This window comes from Bradysia coprophila, unplaced genomic scaffold (genome assembly GCF_014529535.1).
Source record: "Bradysia coprophila strain Holo2 unplaced genomic scaffold, BU_Bcop_v1 contig_232, whole genome shotgun sequence".
Taxonomy (NCBI): Eukaryota; Metazoa; Arthropoda; class Insecta; order Diptera; family Sciaridae; genus Bradysia; species Bradysia coprophila.
The window spans coordinates 21,461,116-21,481,221 of NW_023503493.1; the positions used below are offsets into that span (position 1 = coordinate 21,461,116).

The 20,106-nt window shown below is 32.5% G+C and overlaps 1 protein-coding gene across 2 annotated transcripts in view; it reads left to right on the forward strand.

Annotated features, from left to right (window-relative positions):
* Window positions 1-20,106, forward strand: part of LOC119076260 (centaurin-gamma-1A) — a 43,603-nt gene that overhangs the window by 1,172 nt on the left and 22,325 nt on the right. The gene's annotated exons all lie outside the window — the stretch shown is intronic.

The window sequence follows — 20,106 nt, forward strand, 5'->3', positions numbered from 1 at the left end:
TGAAGAGCCATTAATTAAATCATTTACACATAAAATGCGAACAATTAAAATCTTTTTTTGGTCGAATTATATATGTAAATTGACCATGAAATTCTATTCAATTAAATCTAAATATAATTCCATTTCATTCCATCTGGTTGTTTGCGAGTATTCATTAAACCGCTTTGAAGATAATTTATCTGACAACAAATTAATCAACCAATTCAACCACAAATCACATATTTATACTGATTGACCCACTTAAACGAAAAGGGCCTGCTTTTTTTAGCCATTTAAATAAAACTAAATTATAATGCGAGATTTAATGTCTGTTCTAATTTATACGAAAAAAAAAAATATTTACGAGTCAAAATAAAAGCTGTGTTTATAAAACAACAACAACCAACCGACAATAAAATAAAGAGCATGATAATCGACACTCAATAAAATGAAGATGGTTTTCACCGAGGTTTTCACAGTTTAGAAACAAAATGTTATAGTTTCGTTTTGAAATGTAAACCGCGTGCAATGTGGTTGTTGTTGTTGTTGTTGCCGATAGAGAAAGGTTATGGTTAATGACATTAAAAGAAAAAAATAATGGTGCAATAAATAATATTGAAGTTATTTCTATTATTATGCTAGACAGACTTGTGCTCAGATGGTTTAGTTTTTCATTAGAAATGTTTTTTTTTTCATGCACGTGAATTCTTAACGAAGCTCTTAATATTTTATGAGAATATAAATTTGAGACAACAACAAAATGCCTCGAACCATATTCGTGATTTAGAAATTTTTTACATTTTATTGTTGAAATTGTAGAACTCGTGAACTAGCGGATTTATCTATTCTCATTACTATTTTGAATCGGTCATTTTACCGTAACGAAACGAAACTACTGGCTGCGAACACTAAATAGGCAGGATAATTTAGAGATCTTAAAACCGAAAATACTAAAAAGAAAGTGTTAAATTCGAAATGAAAAAGGTTCTCAAGCAAAAATGTAGTAGATCGTAGCAGTAGTGCTTTTCGTGGTATTTTTAATTTTAAAATCTTTTACTGCATGGGACTAGTGTGTTGGCCTGTAGAGGCGCCACATTTTTTTCATAGTACTTCATTCTCTGCAGCTTATTATCATGTGAACTTCACATTTGTCATTACAGAACAAATGTCACCAACTTCATAGGTTCACATGAAAATAAGCGCAGTGACAGCAGTAATTTTATGACAGAATGTAATAAAATATGGGAAAACTCTATTACATTTCTTCTTAGTTTCTAAGCATTATTCTTTTATAGGAAAAGGTTTTTTTGAAATTAATAGCGAAATGTAATAAGTTTTTCTCTCAGACTATCACATTTTAGTTGTATACATTTTGTTTTGTCACTGAATTATTTTTTCAAGAACAAACTTCACTGCTGTGACATTTCACGGGAATGAATCAATGTGAAGTTGTTAAACAAAAAAATAGTCCAGTGAGAATGAAGTACTAAAAAATGTGGAAATAATCATACATGCCAACCGACGAATTAGTCTTAGCAATATTCTGTTCTTTATTAAAAATCGATTAGATAGAACTCACTGCTTATTTTTGGCGTCGCTATCGCTAACAGATAATTAATGCTTCCGATACAATCAAAATCACTCTTTCAACTAAGGAGCGAAGTTACGTTGAGAAACCATTTGATAACAGTTAATCCTTGTCCTTGGCACAAAATGTCATCGAATTCACTAAACTGAAAGATTTTCAGAGACACCATAACAGTGTCATGCAAACATCCGTTTAACTTGTCACAGACGGCAAGCATATTAACAGTTACTATTCATACTATTACTTCATTTAATTGAAGATTGTTTTCAGAAATCTTTTACTTCATTTGTTTCGAACATGCTTCCTGCTATATAAGACCTCATTAGTTAGAGCTTCTCGTTTATCATTGATATCATTGTCGATACCAGATGACAGATGACAGCCGTCTGTAATAGGTTAAATCTAGCAAACACTATTTCTCTTACAACTTAGTACACCTATTATATGTTGAAACTTGAAATGACTGAAGCATTTTAAAAAAAAGAGTCTGATCTCCAATCAAATTGAAATGAGGGAATCGGACTTCTAGATGTTCTACTTTTGATATTGCCTTTATTGCAAATTGTTTAATCAGTTGTATTTTGCAAATGGGATGGGGTTGATCACCTTCTACATTTCGTTATAAGAAGTGCAATTCTCTTTGATGTGTGCAATAACGTTTCGAAAATATAAGGTCAACATGAGATTCATTCCAAGCATTTGTTTGCTTCTGATTTTCAGTGAAAAAGTGGTTTGTGCTGAAATTTTGAACTGTGTTGCTAACAATCGGTAAATATTCTGAGTGAATATTCCAATTTAAAATTTTTCAATTTTTCCACTTCCATTAAAAGACACTTTCTGGGTATTTGTGCACAGTGTACTCAACCACTCCTTATGACAATAAAATCTTAAAATTGGGGAATCAAAAGGACGAATTATTGGTGGAGCGACAAACGAGTAGGTCAAGCTTCAAAATGATTTAATTAGTCTAAATCAATTGATAAACTTCTTCATTTTAGCTGTGAATGTTGCAGAAATTTAGCCATCTCAAAAGATATTAAATTGCCTGGCCTCTTAAAGATCGCTTAACTTGTCATATCAGTGACGTCTTTCAGTAAAGACGATAGTTAATCATAGTACCGATAGAATAGAGTAGACATAGAATAGTGGAAAGAGAAGTGATGCCGTAATCCCTCTCCAGGCAAAGCAAAGCAGGTCCAGCTCTTCGTATCTTTAGAGTGTTAAAAAATCAATGTTGTTTCCTCTGAAGGAATTAGCGATCCTTTGAATAAAGTGATCCCTTTAGGACAGCTGGGGCAGCATTATATAAAAATGAGCCATTATACATATAAAATAAATGGTTGGCATCGTAAACCGAGTAAAAGTATTAGGATTAGAAACTTACGCTATACACTCAATCTGATTGAATCAACATTTTGTCAATCAAAATTCAATCTGCTTGCTTAAGCCTGACCTCATTGATTTTCCAGCTGAATTATTCTCCAACCGAGTGAATGAATTATAATTTTCCATTGTTGACAACCAACAATTTTCGAACACACAAGTTATAGCTAGACAATGTTAGTGTTTTATAATAATAACATTGAGTGCGTAGGTAGTTTCTAATTACAAAAACCAATCATCAGCAATATAATACTTAGCATCCATCCATATATTGAGTATAATTTTAACAAAATAAAAACAAATTATCTAGATACAACAATACATTTTCCAAATGGAAGTCTCAGCTCAATTACGATGCTAATTATGTAGAAAAAAAAAATGTTTTGGATGTTGAAAATGATCTGTTACCTTTAGCATATTAATCTGTCCATTCAATTTATAATATGAATTATCGAGGTCACCATACACAAAATTCCTAAGCATAAATCAATAATTTAACTTGTAGAACCACAATGTAATAACGGAGCAATAAAAATTCTGCGCGTGATATGATTACATTATTATTCGACATCATATGGATCCCGCAGCATATACACAACATAATTCTTCGCTTTTTTATGTCCAACGTATGGCGTAAACGGAACAGTATTACATTATTCGGACGGAAATAGTTGCCTCCATTTCTCGCAATGATGGAGTTCAAATGTTTACAGCAGCACATCATAAATTCGTCGTTCAGTTGGTTGGTACGATATTGTTTAATTTCGTGATGGGTCCGAAATTTTTGGCACAGTCTCGTCTTCTCTGGCTCATGTTTTATACTTTTTTTATAATGTAAACGAAAATAAACATAACAACTGAATGAATGACGACGACGATATCAAATGACATCATTTTTTTTCCTGTGTTCGTCGCTTGTCGTTTGTTGATAAACAAAGAATTTTTAATTTTCATTCACTTGATTCATCATATCAAAGTCTTCGTTATTTTTCTTTCAATTTTTGTGTACGACAACGTCTATAAATGTAAATAGTAATGAAAACATCTGTACGATTATCACACACCTAAATGATGTCGAAGCGTTGAAACAATTTTTAATGAGAATGCATCCTAATTATTATATCTATATCGTCTTTCTAACGCACACATTTAAAATGTTGATAATGAAAAATGCGCTTGTTAATAATATAGCCGCTGGATGAAATTTTTTACTGCAACTCATCGTTTATGTGTCTGAAGTATTGTAACGTTTCATACCATATACGGGAGAATGAGTATCCGGTAATTCGTTTATTACAACATAGGCTATACCATTTAAAAGAGATATACCTAGTCTCTTCGTTTGCATAAATGCACACACCAAACAAAAGTGAATGAATTTTTTAAACAAATAACAAGAATATGATATTATCTGGAGGCAAACATACGATGCCATAAAAGGGCAGGTTTTCTTTCACCTTCTATACTCTTTAGAGCGTTCTGACACAAAGATAATTTTTATTTTGAGAATGTTTTGTATGTTCTTTTGTTTCAGTCTCTTCTATTTGATTTTAGCTGGCAGGATTATTTTAAAGCTCGAGATCATTATGTCCTTTTGGTGTAAGAATAGTCTTCAGACTATGACACTCCAACCCTTGTTTGGTTTGATAATGAATTTAATTCTTTATTCCTTCTCATCTTTATAATCCATGAAACATATTTTTTTCAACACATGAATCTACGTTGATATTACACTATGCACACAATCGCTAGGTGTTTTCTCTGGTAAAATAACATACAAACTTCGAGAACTAAATTTACAGGACCATTATGGTAACGAGAGATGACTCGGAAGCCAGAAGTTGTAGAAAATTACATAGCTAATTATCGGCACATCCTTCTAACATAGTTTGCCAATTTATTATTATTAATGAAAAACAGAAACTTTTCTTCGTAGCTTACATTAACGATGATTAATTAATGTGCTTCGCCATTTTCTGTATAGCTTTTAAACACTCTACTACCTATAATCTACTCTAATTCTTTACAATATGTAATCTACTTAAATGACTACATTCATTTACCATCTAACATAAATACTGATTAAATGTGGATTAAAGATGTGTTATTCGTTCAAGTTCCTAATTCCACAATCATTACGTCAACCACTCTTGCAATAAACGATTATAGTTGGTTTAAATAATATTACGTGAAGAAAACGAAAATAAGTTTTTATATACCTATGAAGTTCTAATGTGCCATAAATTTCTTAGCTTTGCGTTAGTCTACAGCTTTGAACAGAACTTGCTTATTTATATAATAGATGTCGGTAGCGAAGATGGTGAAATTATCGTGCATAACATTTCTTGTACGTCTTATTCAACTTGCTTGAGTGCTTAAATTACCTTTTCAAATTTTATTGAACAACCGAATCTGTTGAACAAAAAGGCTTTTGTTATTTTGTATGTATGTTGGATATTGTGAAGAGGTCAGATTGCAGTCAACTTTCTATTGTTTTGTTGTTTGTCTGATTTATTTTAAATTTTAGTCTATTTGAAGCGAAAGAAGTAAATCTGCTCCTTTTTGCAAATTGTGTACTAACAAGAGGATCTGAACCCGTAACTAATTACAACTTCTTGGATGACCGCATCTTATCAATATTTACTGCTACTTCTATCACTGCTAATTATCGGTTCAATGAGAATGAGAAAATCTGTTACTTCTCATATTTAAATTGTTTTCATGTATTTGGTGCAAAATCTTCTACTTCAATTGTTTTAACATTAGTTTTGCGATATGAACCACTTGAGTTCAACCTGAGTTCATCGTCGTTGTTGTGGATGATAACAGATGACTAGCCAGACTATTCGGTGGTTTTGAAAATGTATAGTTGTGTAGAGTGAGTCAATAATACAAAAATATCGTTAATGATTGAATTAAGGTGGACAGATTTCCTTTCGAAATGAAATTCAGTTCGTTGTGAATTAAGTTGGCATGATTTGAATTGAAACAAACAAAATAATTTACGGGGTAATTTAACACCCGCACAGGCCTGAATTTCACAGAGGATGCGTTTTGTGTTTAACTTTATTTTGTTGTGCATCTACACCACACGTGGTTTCAAGGTTTTTTACCGTTATATTCGTTTAAGATTTAGTAAATAACTAGTCGGCAGGAGGCTTTCTGAACCATCAATCGAAGAAGTCGGTTAAACCAAGATCTTACCCACTGGCCAAAATGGTGTGTTTTCCTCTATTTTATATGATATTTACTTGCCAATTCCTCGGGTATGTAATCAATAACCCTAGTAAGTAACCCCTCGGATTAAACAGTCCATCGAAAGTATTAAAGCCTTTTTTGAATCATGTGAATACAGTGACATAGTCGTTGAAGATAACCTCATTGACATTAAATTTGAGCGCAGTTTGTGTACAGGAAAGGGCAATCAAATTTTAGTCTAAATTTGCTTCAGCTGATTTTCAGTCGTTTCAGTCATACAAACAAACTGGTAACAAGCGTTTATATACAGATTTACTAGTACACGAATGAGCGTGGGAGTGGTAGAACCGTATTTAAACATGCATAGTCAGTTCATGTAAATGGAATGAGAAGCGTGTAAAGTTGGACTCGTGGTAAACGAAGAGAAAACCCAGTATCTGGCATTAGAGCGCAGTCAAGGATCTCGTGTGGGGCAAAACGTGACCATGGATACGTACAATTTTGAAGTCGTGCAGTCATTCTAGTATTTAGGTTCGACATTAAGCGTAACCAGTGATATAGAGGAGGATATCAAAATATTAAGCAAGGAAGCAGAAGCTTCTATGCACTGAAACACCTGTTCAAAAGCTCACTTGTATCTCGTGCAACAAAACTCAGACTTTATAAAACTGTAGTTCGACCCATCGTCATGTATGGTTGTAAGACGTGGTCCATGACATCCAAACAAGAGCAGATGCTGAACTGCTTTGAAAGAAGAATCTTAAGATCGATATGTGGACCAGTAAATGAAGCAGATGGTTGGAGAAGACGAACGAATATGAAATTGTCCGAAATTTTTGGGAGGAATTTCATCACAGCTCCAGTAAAATCAGCGAGGCTACGATTGCGGGGCATGTGGCTAGGATGAATGATGACTGAACTCCCAAGAAAGCCCTCGACAGGAAATTTGAAGGACGTAGACCGAGAGGGCGACCACGGAAGAGATGGATAGACTGTGTGGTCGAAGATACTAGATCATTGGGGGTCTGGCCAAGGACAGGAACGAGTGGAGGAAGTTAGTAGAGTCAGCTAAAACCCGCTTGGGTTGACAAAGGCTGCTAAGTAAGTAAATATAGTCAGTTTTGGTTTACATAAGTGTATCAACTGAAACCAATTTTGGCTGATCCTTGATTCTCCTTTCCTGTACCAAGTAACAGCAAGGAAACTTTTAAGTTTGGTTATTGTTCCTTTAAATCTGAGGTAAAATGTAACGAAAGAAAAAGAAGATTAATGTGAAGTCATTAAAATATCACAGCAGAAGCAAACTACTATCCCATTATGTCTTACAACCTGCATTTCACAATTAAGTTCACAAAAGATGTATGCTCTACTTCACATACAAGGCTAATTTGTGTAGCTTCATTTATTTCTGAAATTCGTATCGTCAACTCCAAAATAAATTGACTCATGCTATTGAAATTTTCAAGTTTAAATATTTGCAGCTGATTACTATTATTGAACAAAAAATAATCAAGTTTTCTGTTCAAGGCAACGAACTGTCCTTATTTACACATAAATTCTAAATTGAGTCGGTTCACACGTCTGCTTCGTTTATCTGGTTAAAATAATGCATATGTTCCGAATGAATTACTCATAAACTCAATATTATTATTTGTGCTAAACATTTTGATGACATAACCGACAAACCTAATCGAAAAAATTACTAATAAGGGATTATCTCACATTGATTTAAAGACTTTAAAGGTCTTAACTGGCATTCTCTCGATATTTATTTATGTATACAACATGCATAATATAAAATGTGTCCATACAGTATATGTATACACTACACCATAATAATAATACGTTTTGTGTTAGTACCTCATCAATAGAACCATAACTACATCACAACGAATATGCTACAATTTCAGTATTTCTAATAGAAAAATGTTCATGCATGACTGGATTGAAAAACAATTTAATTTTATTTCTTCAATTTTTTTTTCGGGACATGTTTTCCCAATATCAATACACCTAATAAAAGGAAGAATTTGACAATTTATGCCGAAGGATGTGTAATAATTTAAATCTGTTTATATTTATCGAGACATTTACGATCGGTTTTTTTTTCTTGGTGAATGAAAATATTTTGGATTATAGACTTCTGGAGAGTTAATTTACGGTTCGAACGTCTTAGTGAAGTATCTTAATTGGATGCGTGTACACTAAGGCCACAGAATGTGCGTCATAGGATGGTTGATTGGCTATGTATTTGTGACCACACCCTGTTAGAACTTAGGTGGAAGAGAAATTTTGAGAATTAGTCCTACTTATACTATTCTTCCTTATTTTTAAGGAAATTTACCTATTTTTCAAAAATAACTGACATCCCTTGAATGTCGTTTTGGTAACCATTGCCATTGGAATGCAATTATATTGAAACCCATGCTAACAGTCATGTCTTGTACGGAAGTTCAAAACCAGAAGGTCAGATTTGGTAATGTCTGAGCAAGGCATTGAAATCGATGCTAAACATAGTGACTAAAAGCGCTTAGGTACTGCGGTCTATCTTCATTCTATGTACATGGAAAATGGATTCAGACTCGAGCTAAATTCACTAGATCATCAATTGAAATGTATTGATAGAACGCTGTAAATGTGTGAAGCGCTTGATTTGGTCTAACACTACAAAGTCATCGTAATATTTAAATTATACAATTCAAAGACAACCTACACACAGTGCATTTCTACGTTAACGTCATCTACGCGCACACAACACGTATGAATGAAGTAAACACATTGTTAAGAATGTGTTTTGATTGTTTATCATACAATAAGTGTGTGTTAGCAGATCCAGCAGGTGATATTCAGCTGGTGCTCATTCTGCATATGAAAAATATTTACAGGCTGTAGATAGTTTTCAAGATTTTTGTTTATTTGCGATACTTTAATCTAAATGAAACTCTCAACCTTTCAGAACCGGCAAGTGTATCACGGTAGAATAATTAAATTTGTTACTTATCTTATCTTATCTCAACGTATCGCCTTGTGTACGATAAATCTTGTACTTCATTTATTTTTAGAAAAATTTTCCTATCGAAAAACAAACCGTTTCGGAAAGGTTCAATCTATCAAACAAAAGTGAAAATTTTTTAAATACGTAAAAATGAAAGACTTATACATTGTACGGGTCTAAAATGCAAAATACAAGATTGGAATGCGGAAGGAAATACCCAAATCTGTATATTTCTCTATTCAGAGGAAAGATAATAAATTGCAAATAGTTGATAAGGAGTGAAAACATGTCACAGCATGAACGTTCTAAAACCCTTTTCGCTCAATGTCGCGAGAAAAAAGAAATGTAACAAATCAGTTGAGTGTATTCAAAATGTTGTCACATTCGGTAAAATATTATATTTTAATCCTAAGATAACAATTACTTTAAATGGTTACAAGAGCACTCCGTACTGAGATCACAGATTTATGGCTTACGGTAAGGGTTAAATCAATATGCAAATTAGACTTAAATGGCTTTGGCAAGTCGCATATTTAGGAGTTCAGCTGTCTTATAATTCTGAATGATTTTGATTTATATTTTCTGTTTAACATACAAAATACATAACAAATTTCTTACATGAGAACATATAAACTACTCGGATGCGATTGGATGATATTAATAATTCGACAAAGAAAACACTTTTGTATATGGATGCACAATGCAACCAATCAGAAATGAATATATCAAAATGTTATTTCTTGTGTCATAAGTGGATGGGTTGTTTTGATGTGAAACGGTCAAAGTGTACACGAGAGAGAACAAATATCGCAAAAATGTTCCTTAGAAACAGATTTGTAGCGATTTTTTTTGCTGCTGTAAGGGAAACATTTTGTTATTTATTAATTTTCAAACTTGTTTCGTTTTTCTTTCATTTCAATTTTTTTTCCTGCAAAGTACCCGAAGATATTTGCTTTTTGTATAAGCGCATAGTATAAAATACGACGACGAACATTTTATTGTTTATGTTCTGGTTTTTGTCAAGGATGCAATTTTGCTGTCCTAACAAATTAACGACAATTTTGTTTGCGTGTTTTTTATTCCGAATCAATTGTGCACAAACAATCAACTTTAATTTCTTTGCAAATTTTATTTTGACAAAAAATAACCGGAGGCAATTTTTCGAAATACATTTTTTTTAAATGGAATTATACATGCATGATGATGTCTGATGCTGGATCCTGTAGCTACGTACAGATAGGAGTATGGTGGTAGAATAATTGTATTTAAAATAAAAACGAAATGATTCCGGTAATATGTTACGAAATATTCAACGGAATTGAGTTGAATTTAAATGCAATTCGAAATGTAAATAAATACAGATTTTCAACCAAACAGGACAATAATTTTATCCGTACATACAAGCTGTGTTATTTAGTGAAGTCATAATTACTACTAAATTAAGCCTAACTCTAATTTATAATTAGCAACAAAATGACCTCTAGAGGACATTGGGTTTCATTTTTTAACACTTGAGAAATTGACAATATTCAAAAAATATGTCTATTTGGTACGAGATCCAACTGAGTTTTGAAAATAGATTCCAGGTCACCACATAAACGCTTGACTCCACTTATACGTGATCGATCTGGAGAAAATGAGTGGAAAGAAAATCTTTACTTACGCAAAAGTGTTCCGAAAACTTTAGTCAAGTCAAGCACTCAAATTTTAGCACTCCTTTTAAGATTAGGAGTGGTTTCTATTGGTCCAAACAATTACTTCAATTTTTTTATCCAACCGCATTGTGAATTAATTCCCTTGACTGTAAGTCATGGTCTTATGCCGGAAAATACCCTAAAATGTTTGTCCCAGAGGCTGTATGATATGTTATGAAAAATGGAATTGTTTGTCCCAATATTTTGCTGGTAAACACGTTAGTTTCAGCAATTATCAACCATATACTAATTTTATTTGTTTTAATCGACGCAGAATTGAATTCCTGAGGTTAAGTTAGAAGATGGGCTAATGATCTGGCAGTTATTCCAGAAAAACAGTATTTTCCACTGTTGGAAATTCAATCAATCGAAAAAGATTACTTTGATGGAATTTGATTTTGTCGTTAGTTATATCCATCTATCACACATGATAGTCAGCTATCACGGTGATAGTTGGCTTTAGTCAGGGATAGTCAGGTGAAAGTCAGATATCACGGTGATAGTTGGCTTAAGTCAGGAATAGTCACGTGAAAGTCAGCTATCACACATGATAGTTTTCTATAACGGTGATAGTCAGCTATCACGGGCAAAAGTAGCAGATTTCACGCCATGACATAAAATATTTAAAAAATGTTATGAAAAACCATTTTCTGAATCGATATTCAAATGTATGGAATGACACTAAAAAACAACCAAACAGAAAACTTTAAAACTTCCACGAGTGTGAAGTTTGCGGCCAGAGCGAAGCGAGGGCCGTAATTCGCACGAGTCGTGCTATCTTATTCATGATTAAAGGTTTTGTGAATGTAGTAAGTAACAGGGGGCTTCCTTTTTGTACATAAGTGTAAGGGAAGAACGTCTACTATTTTATATTGTACCAAAGTGAAAGAGTCCTTTAATCGTTCCACATTCGCATGTTTTACTTTTGATTAGCGTTAGAAATACGACTATGAAACTGAATAATAGACAACTTCCACGAGTGGGAAGTTTGCGGGCAGAGCGGAGCAAGGGCCGTAATTTACACGAGTCCTTGTCTATTTATGATTTATTGTTGATTAAAAATGTGGCCGCAAATTTACAAGAAAATAGAGAACAGAAAAAATACTTTTCCAAAGAATTTGTACTCAAGCAAAGGTTTTTATATCAGTTATTTGTGATGTTTCGGAACGACGGAAAATCAAATGAAATTGATTAAAAATATATTGAAAAAATGGTCAGTCAAGGGACCGGACCCGCCCAAAAGGTGGGACCTAGTTTTATATTAATCGATGCTAAGCCACCAGCAAAATGTAATTTTATTCAATCAACATAAGTCACTCTTAATATTACAATTTTTTTACAATTCTGACGCACGTTGCAATTTCCAAATTCGGTCAAGCGTGCAACCATATAACCAACTTGCGTGTTTCAATTGATTAACCGGCGAAATATGAACCTTGTTAGCGGTATTTGATCCGCGGGGCTAAGTCATCATAAACCAACCCTTAAATTGTTATTTTATTGGATTAGACAACAGACCCAATTGTATTTAAACAACAAAAAATGAACCGTTCACCATAAACATATTTTTTTATCGTGTAGCTGATACACATGCATCGAGTACCGTTTTTGACGAGTATGAGAACAATGTGAAAACATAACTTTTCCGAACGATATAAGCAACACGTTTTTTTTTACTGTTTGCCTGGAACTACAAATCCAAAATAATTTGAAACAATTAGAAAGATCTTATGGATGTTTATGTTGATCTAATGTTGTTGTTTTTTTCGCGTGTATGACTTTATAAATGTCTACCCTTTTTCGATGTTCATAAAAACCCACAGGAAAATCGCTGCTATGTTTTGAAATGTGACAAGAAAGGATATGTGTCGAAGATCCCTTTAATCATAACAGAATATCTTTTTTTTCCTTCTTCATATCATCTACATATCAAAGAAGGTCTAAATGATGAGGTTGGATGCCTTAGTTAAACATTATGTTGCTAATTATTTTTGACATAAAACGAAAGGACAATCACAGAAGGGTTGAGAGTTTTGAGTATATTTTTGGTAACCTTTTCAATTTCTGTTTAGTCATAGAGGATACTCTTGTAGGTTTTGTTATTATTATGCTGATTGTTGATAGATTGTTTAAAAAGGGCTTATGCATTTTTCATTCCAGGTATGCAATATATGCAATCGTAAATGCGTTTTAAATTGTTTTTAATTTCCGACTTAAATCAATTTATCATTTTGCTGTATACAGCGGCGGCTAAGGGAAATTCGTAATAGTATTCTCAACTAATTTGTCTGGAAGATTCTTTATATAACAGATCGCAATCGTTGCACTATGTTTGCTTCCTGATGTTCTTGCTTCAATTACTTGCACATGCCAAAATGTGCTGTTCAATATTTTCCAATTACAATTTCAAGGTAATACATTTTCGTGTTCCTTGCCGCATTCAATCCCACAGTGCACAACCAGAAGAGGAACTGTTTTTTTTTTCTGAAAGTGAAATGTGTAACAACGTAAAACCGAAAAATCAAATAATTTTTAGGGTACTTTACGTGTACTTACTATTACGTTCAATTCAATTCAATTTCTTGTTTATACATGGCTTCAAAAAAAAATCAAAAAAAAAATCGGAACAATAGACAACGAAAAGATCCCTTATGTGTAATTTAAACTAGGCCCGAATCATGTCACTTTTCTCTACCTGGAAAATGTTACTTTGACAGGATTCGCTGGTTCGGTTTCAGTGTTTTTTTTATTTTATTCTTCGTTCATTTCTCAAATTATATTTTTCATTCATTTTATGTAAAGTAAAAATAACATCAGCTACATACATAGTTCTTACAACAGTTACGATGACGCTTCCAGATCGAATGATTAAATGAAAATTGTTTTCCGATATGTTGCGTTGCGTGTACATAAGGGTTTTGAAACGAACTTGAATCCAGTTCGAGTATGATGAATTATGTAAACGTATTCCGAAAAAGTCAAAGTCATGTCTTTTAAATAATTACGTTGATGAATTCCTTTTCAGTGAAAAAATGAAATGATGTTGAAGAACCTTCATAAAGTTTAAATATTTAATTGTATAAGGATATTGAACTGAACAATCTCCTCATCTAACATAATATTGTTACCACCGCTTTCTTTACATTTATTTATCGATAGATTTCCTTTTGAACACAGAAAGAAGAAAAAAAAACCTTTCAAACCAGAAAACATATCAATCAAATTGATTGCAACTGAATTCGCTGTAATTACCCTTCTACATGGCAGGCATTATGACAATAAATATAGTTTCAAGTTTCAATCGTTATTTTGCGGTACGATTCGCATAAAAATCGATCATCATACTCATCTTGCAGATGATGCTCGATGAGCAGGAAGATGCGAACAATACACGAGTATGAGATACGTTGATGATTGATTGATATACGTTTTCTGAAATGGAGCAACGAAAATTGTCTTCGAAAAACCAGAGCAAAATCAGCGAACAAAAACAAACATTTTTTTCTTAGGATTTTTTTGTCATCTTCTTTGATGTTGGTTGAAACAGGGTGAGTTGCTTAAAAAAATAATTGAAATTGTACGTACGACGATATCATGATAAAATAAAAAGTTTTCGTTCTCTTATTGAATGATTATAGTTTCTCGGCGTTGCTTATAAGTTTTTATTGGTCAATTTAAGAATTTAAGGTGACTAAAATGGTCAATACGTCAATTGCAACGTTTATTTAAATAGATTGTATAACCGAAGTAACGAAAAATAATTGACTCTAGAACTGTCAAATTTTTCATTTTAGATTTTGCTAGCAAATCAAAATCATCAGATACACGTTGACCGTTATGTCTCTTTGATAAACTATAAACGTGTGGATTCTAGAGAGTCGCTCTAACAAATTCTTTATTCTGGGAAAAACTAATTTTTAATTTAACAATTTGTATAAATAACAGCCTCGTCAGATCTCTATTCTCTTCATTCGTCCAGTTGTAAACTTATTCGAACAAATGAACCACCCTTTATAAGTACATCGTAATTCAGATCAGCTCATCGTGCCACACCGTATTATGGCATTATATAGGTACCAATGTGTACGTAGTTACATACTTTCGTTTGGGAAAGCTATAAAGGTATGGTTGTGATTTATTTACCTAATCTATCAATCCATTCAATGATTTTCGCAAATCTGAGGTAAATAAAATTATAAAAAAAATAAATCCCCTAAAAATGTGTAACGTTTACGCAAAAGTTCTGTTAAATCTACTTATAACTGTGCACCTCTTAATGCATTTGCTCTGGTTTTGTTCAAATATTGTTCTCAAAACCAAATATTTGTAGAAATGTTTTTTTTTCTTATATTTTACGTTGAATAGGGAAAATAAATCAGGAATCAATATTCGTTTGCCCTTCATTAGTTATTCAGTTTACTTTAGATATACGGCAACGGTTTTCAAGTTTTCCACATTTTTTAGTGACAAAAAGTAAATGGAAAAATTTCCTGAGCTGGAATTTCAAACATGGTTGTCATTGAAACATTTTAACTTATTAAAAAGTTTGAATTTTAATTATTCAACGAATGGAGCTCGGAAAACAAATGGAATATCATAATCTAGTTCACAGTATCACCTTCGGAGGATTACGCCATTTGAATAATTTAATCCTTATTTCATCTATTCATTCGGGTTCAACCTCATTCATGACTGCGGTGCATTATATAAAACTCCCTGAACAATGCAAATATGCAACTGAAATGCAACAGAAATGTATAATATTTTCATTATTCAGATGTTAAAAACATCACCATTATTATGATAAAATAAAATGTAAAAAAAAATCTAAAAGAAAATCGCAGCAGGACATCTCCATATAAATTTCTATTTTTGTATCATAAATATATATGTGCGGTACAATGTTCCGTCTTCTAAACAAGCAAAATATTATATTGTACAAGTTTTATGGGCACGGTGGTATATATTATACATTGCATTGCGCTCTGTGCATTGATAGAAATGAATATAAGCTTCCGCATGATAGCAGGGAAAACTTACAGTTCAAACTTGGTATTAGTGTCAAAACAGATACTCAGAACAGTATTATGCGTGACAGATAATGATGATTTATTGCTGCTTAATTTATGATATGGGTAATTATATGAATAAAGTAAGATGTATTGTGCAAATCATTGAAGAAAAAAAGTTATTAAAAAATTTCTTTTCGGGTCGATGGTTCGGTCGATGGATGGATATATGGGTGTGTAATTAGAGGTTCGTTCTATATCATTTTTTAGAGTAATGATACGCTGAACGTTTTGGCTGCCGTAAAAAGAACAATGAATCTTTTATAGTTCTAATTTCATTAGAATATAACTGACAAAAAATCAGTTTTTCTCAGTTTATTTCTGATTATAAGAAAATGTTAAATTGTTGTCTTAGGCATAAAAAAATTATCAACTTTAATCACACGGAAAGAATTGTTTATCTAATGATCCGGTTGATACAGTCAAAGGCAGTGAAATTTCAGCATGAGTGTAGCAGCGGCAACCGTTTAAACAAGTTTAAACAGTTTTGATTGTATGTGTGGATCAGATGAAAATCAGTTGAAGCAAATTCATGCTGAAATTTCACTGCCTCTGGTTATAAGGCTTGATTTCCACTTACCAAAAAAATATTCCGTATGAGAGACAAAATTGAATTTTTTCAATTTTTGCTTGGTTTACTTGACAGCTTACTCTCTCACGGCTCTCTCACTGAGTACTTTTTGCTGAAGGGAAACCGTACTTAAAATCCAACATTTTTTTAGCGTAGATTCAAATGTTCTAACCAATCAATTTCATTATGCATGATGGCTGTTCATCTGCTATCGACACAAGTAATAATCGATCTTATCTCGAGAATTCTTATGTACACAAAAAATGTTGCAACAAATGAAGTGAAAGATTTGGTGTGAAACTTTACGTGATATTTTAAACAAAAGATGAAATAAATTTTTAATGATTGACTTCCGAAACTTTTTTTTATGTTAAGTGGTCTGCTAATCTACATACTGTTTAACCCCTTCTTAAGTAGAATGCTATTTGTTTTGTCGAAGCATGACCGTCTGATATCAGCAGCATGTAAGGCAATAAACGCTTATAATTAAATTATAGCTAAACTACAATTTAAAAAAATGCTTAATCACTGTGTCTTTTAAACGTTACAGCTGCTAAGTCGTATGCATTTCACAAAATTGCAAATTAAAATTCCCTTTCTTGTTTAATATCTCAAAATGAATTTTTTTCTGCAATTAAAATGCAACTCACAAAGTCATAATGCATTCATAAAATGAAATTGCATGTCAAGTGTCAATTACCTTTTAATAAAACATAAAAATTGTTTACCACATTTTCCGCTTACTAGCATACTAGTGGAAAGTTATTAATTAAAGCCATGCGTTTTTAATTAATAAAAAAAAGAAAACAACAACTGACGTGACACACGTGTCTCAACAGAAGGCATCGTACAAGCATAATGTGTGGATATGAATTTAAAATATTAAAAAAAATTGCAAACAATACGCACTTCAAGGCTTAAATATAGATGTAAAGATTAAAAATTGACTGTGGCTGTTCCCATATTTCTTTTGCATTGTTTTCCATGTGTATTTATTGTGTTAGAATATGTTAAAAACCGCGATGCAATTGAGATTAGGGGTTGTAGGTGTCGTACTGTTAAATACTACATAAAACTGTTAACAATCTTTAATTCTTAACGCTCGAATTGGAATACAACATTTGCTATCATATTACAGCATAGGGTCGCCAGGTGGTATCGATCCTGATACGTTTTTTTTTTAACGAACTAAACATTCAGTGATACACAAGTGTTTACGATCAAGCCCAGTGATTTCCACTTTCCGCATAGTTCGCATATTTTCGAAATGTTTTCAGGACTAAGATAGTTACGTCGAAATAAATGAACCAAGAAGATGGATGAGAATCTCACATCCTTGAACTATTACCTCCACTTATTCATATAAAGCTACGCACATGTCGATAAAATACAAAATTTCTAAGAAGGCCATACACTACACGTAGATTTCATATTCCACAGAGCAGTTAATATGTTGCTTCCTTTTCACTTGATACGCATTATGGTGTTCATAACCGACAACCAAATAGATATTTAATTTAATTATAATTATTAATGTTATGTAACCTCCACACATTGTGCTACTGTATCGCTTGTCTTAATTTTTTTTTTAATTTCATTTTTTGAAGTTTTAACATCTGTTTTAATTCTTACATATTATATACCATGCGCTACCATCACTCAATCGGCGTCCTATCATTAGCATAACGTGTTGTTCGGTTTTGTTAATGAAATTATGTTTTGCGATTTCGGATGGAGATAATGACATGAATGTCGGTTTTTATTCTCCGCACACAGCCGAAAAACATACATTTCAATTTGATTGTTTTGATTAGGTTGAATTTTTGTTGATGTTGTTCTTTCTATCGTTTGAATAAAATAAATCCAATGTACACTTCATCGGCAAGTAAAGCGAACCATGATGATGTTTTAAGTAAATAATTACGCTGAGCGTTCGTAGACTCTTTTTTTATATATTTTAAATCGAATGACTAGGCACTTGCTGTACGAATATATTTTTTTTAGATATTGCGAAAAGTATACGCGTGGGTTTGTTTATAGTTTTTCTTTTTTTTCGTTCATCATCCCGACATATTGCACGAGACGAACAATTGTGCCATTTTTGTGTGTGATGAAATCAGTTATTTGTAAGAAAGAAAGAATCACTTTGTCGTATACGCTGGGTGAATCATATTGTCCTAAAAAGCAAAGTTCTTTTTTTAAAGTTATTACTCTTTCATCGAACTAATAGGTCGTGAAGCGAATTCTGTGAATGAAATTTTACACAAATTTATTTTTAGATTCATATAGGTAATGTTACGTTATAGACTCGTCTCTCCATCAGTATAAATTTGCATGAGTGTTTTTGTCGAAGTATACACATGACCCGTCTACGTGCTTCGATGAATAGTAATTAAAATATGTCTAGTCTATCGTCTCGTTTCTTTAATTACTCGACAGTCCTTTTTGCCTCATAACTAGTTTAAAATTGCCTTTTGGGTTAAAGAAATGACAGTCTTTAAATTGCAATTTACAAATAAGTATTACCAAGACGGGAGAATATAGAGAAAAAGAGGCAAAACGAAATGAACTTTACGAGAACGATACCTATCTGTACTACGATGCGATTATATTGGCATAAACAAGGACATTCGTTACGCTCTATTCATAAATTTATTCAAATTTTAATTTTGCAAAATGTATAAATAGCATGTAACATCAGTTATAAATATAACATTTCAAATGCCCATCATTCAGTTCGGTTTTGTCATTAAACAGGATTTTGAAGTGTTTTCTTAATAGCTTAAAGCGAAGAGGATATATTCCTTTTGATAAACAAGAGGACGGTTATTATATGTCTTTATTGCCGATCCTTCAGCGAAAAAAAAATCATTCTTCCTCGATAGTTTGTTATAAGGAGGTTCCACACAATTGTTCCGCGACAATGGATATTCAAGTACCAATTATGTGTATACCAGATATTACTCAAGGATGTATTTGTATACGCTCATTGTGCGAACCTTTAAATGAGCTGGTATCTATGCAATATGGGCTGTGTACGAGGCGTGGTTGAATTAAATCTTAAGTTAAAGAGTTTTTGTCCGATTGAATTTACAATTGGAATCGTTTTTTCAATTAAAAAAATATTTAAATTATTCCACAGGAACTGTACTTTTGAAGGCATGCGTGTCGTCCTCTTACCGTCTTCTTGAAAAGTCGAGAAATTAATTGGGAAATTTGTTTTAATTACGAAAGCTAACGACGTTTTCTCCTTCTAATTCGTTCCGTAATTTACATACGCCTTTTTGGGGTAATAAGGTGTGTGTTGAGTACATTTCAAGCATCCTCAAAATTGTCTCCACTCATACACGTAAAGGAGAGAATGGTCTGAAATTCTCTTTTTTATGGTTTGAGTACTTTGTAATTGACCCCTAACGCCATACTTTATAAAATCGAGGGACAAAATCGTATCATTAGCTTAAAATCGAATTAAATTTATAAATTCTACTCTACGCTCTTGATGCTATAATCAAATTTCAAATGTTGTCACACAATCTGTTGCTGAAAATTATTTTTTTCAATGCGAACCCAATACACGCAATATCCACAGGCATTTTTCGTGTCAATTGAGCATAACTTTGTAATTTATC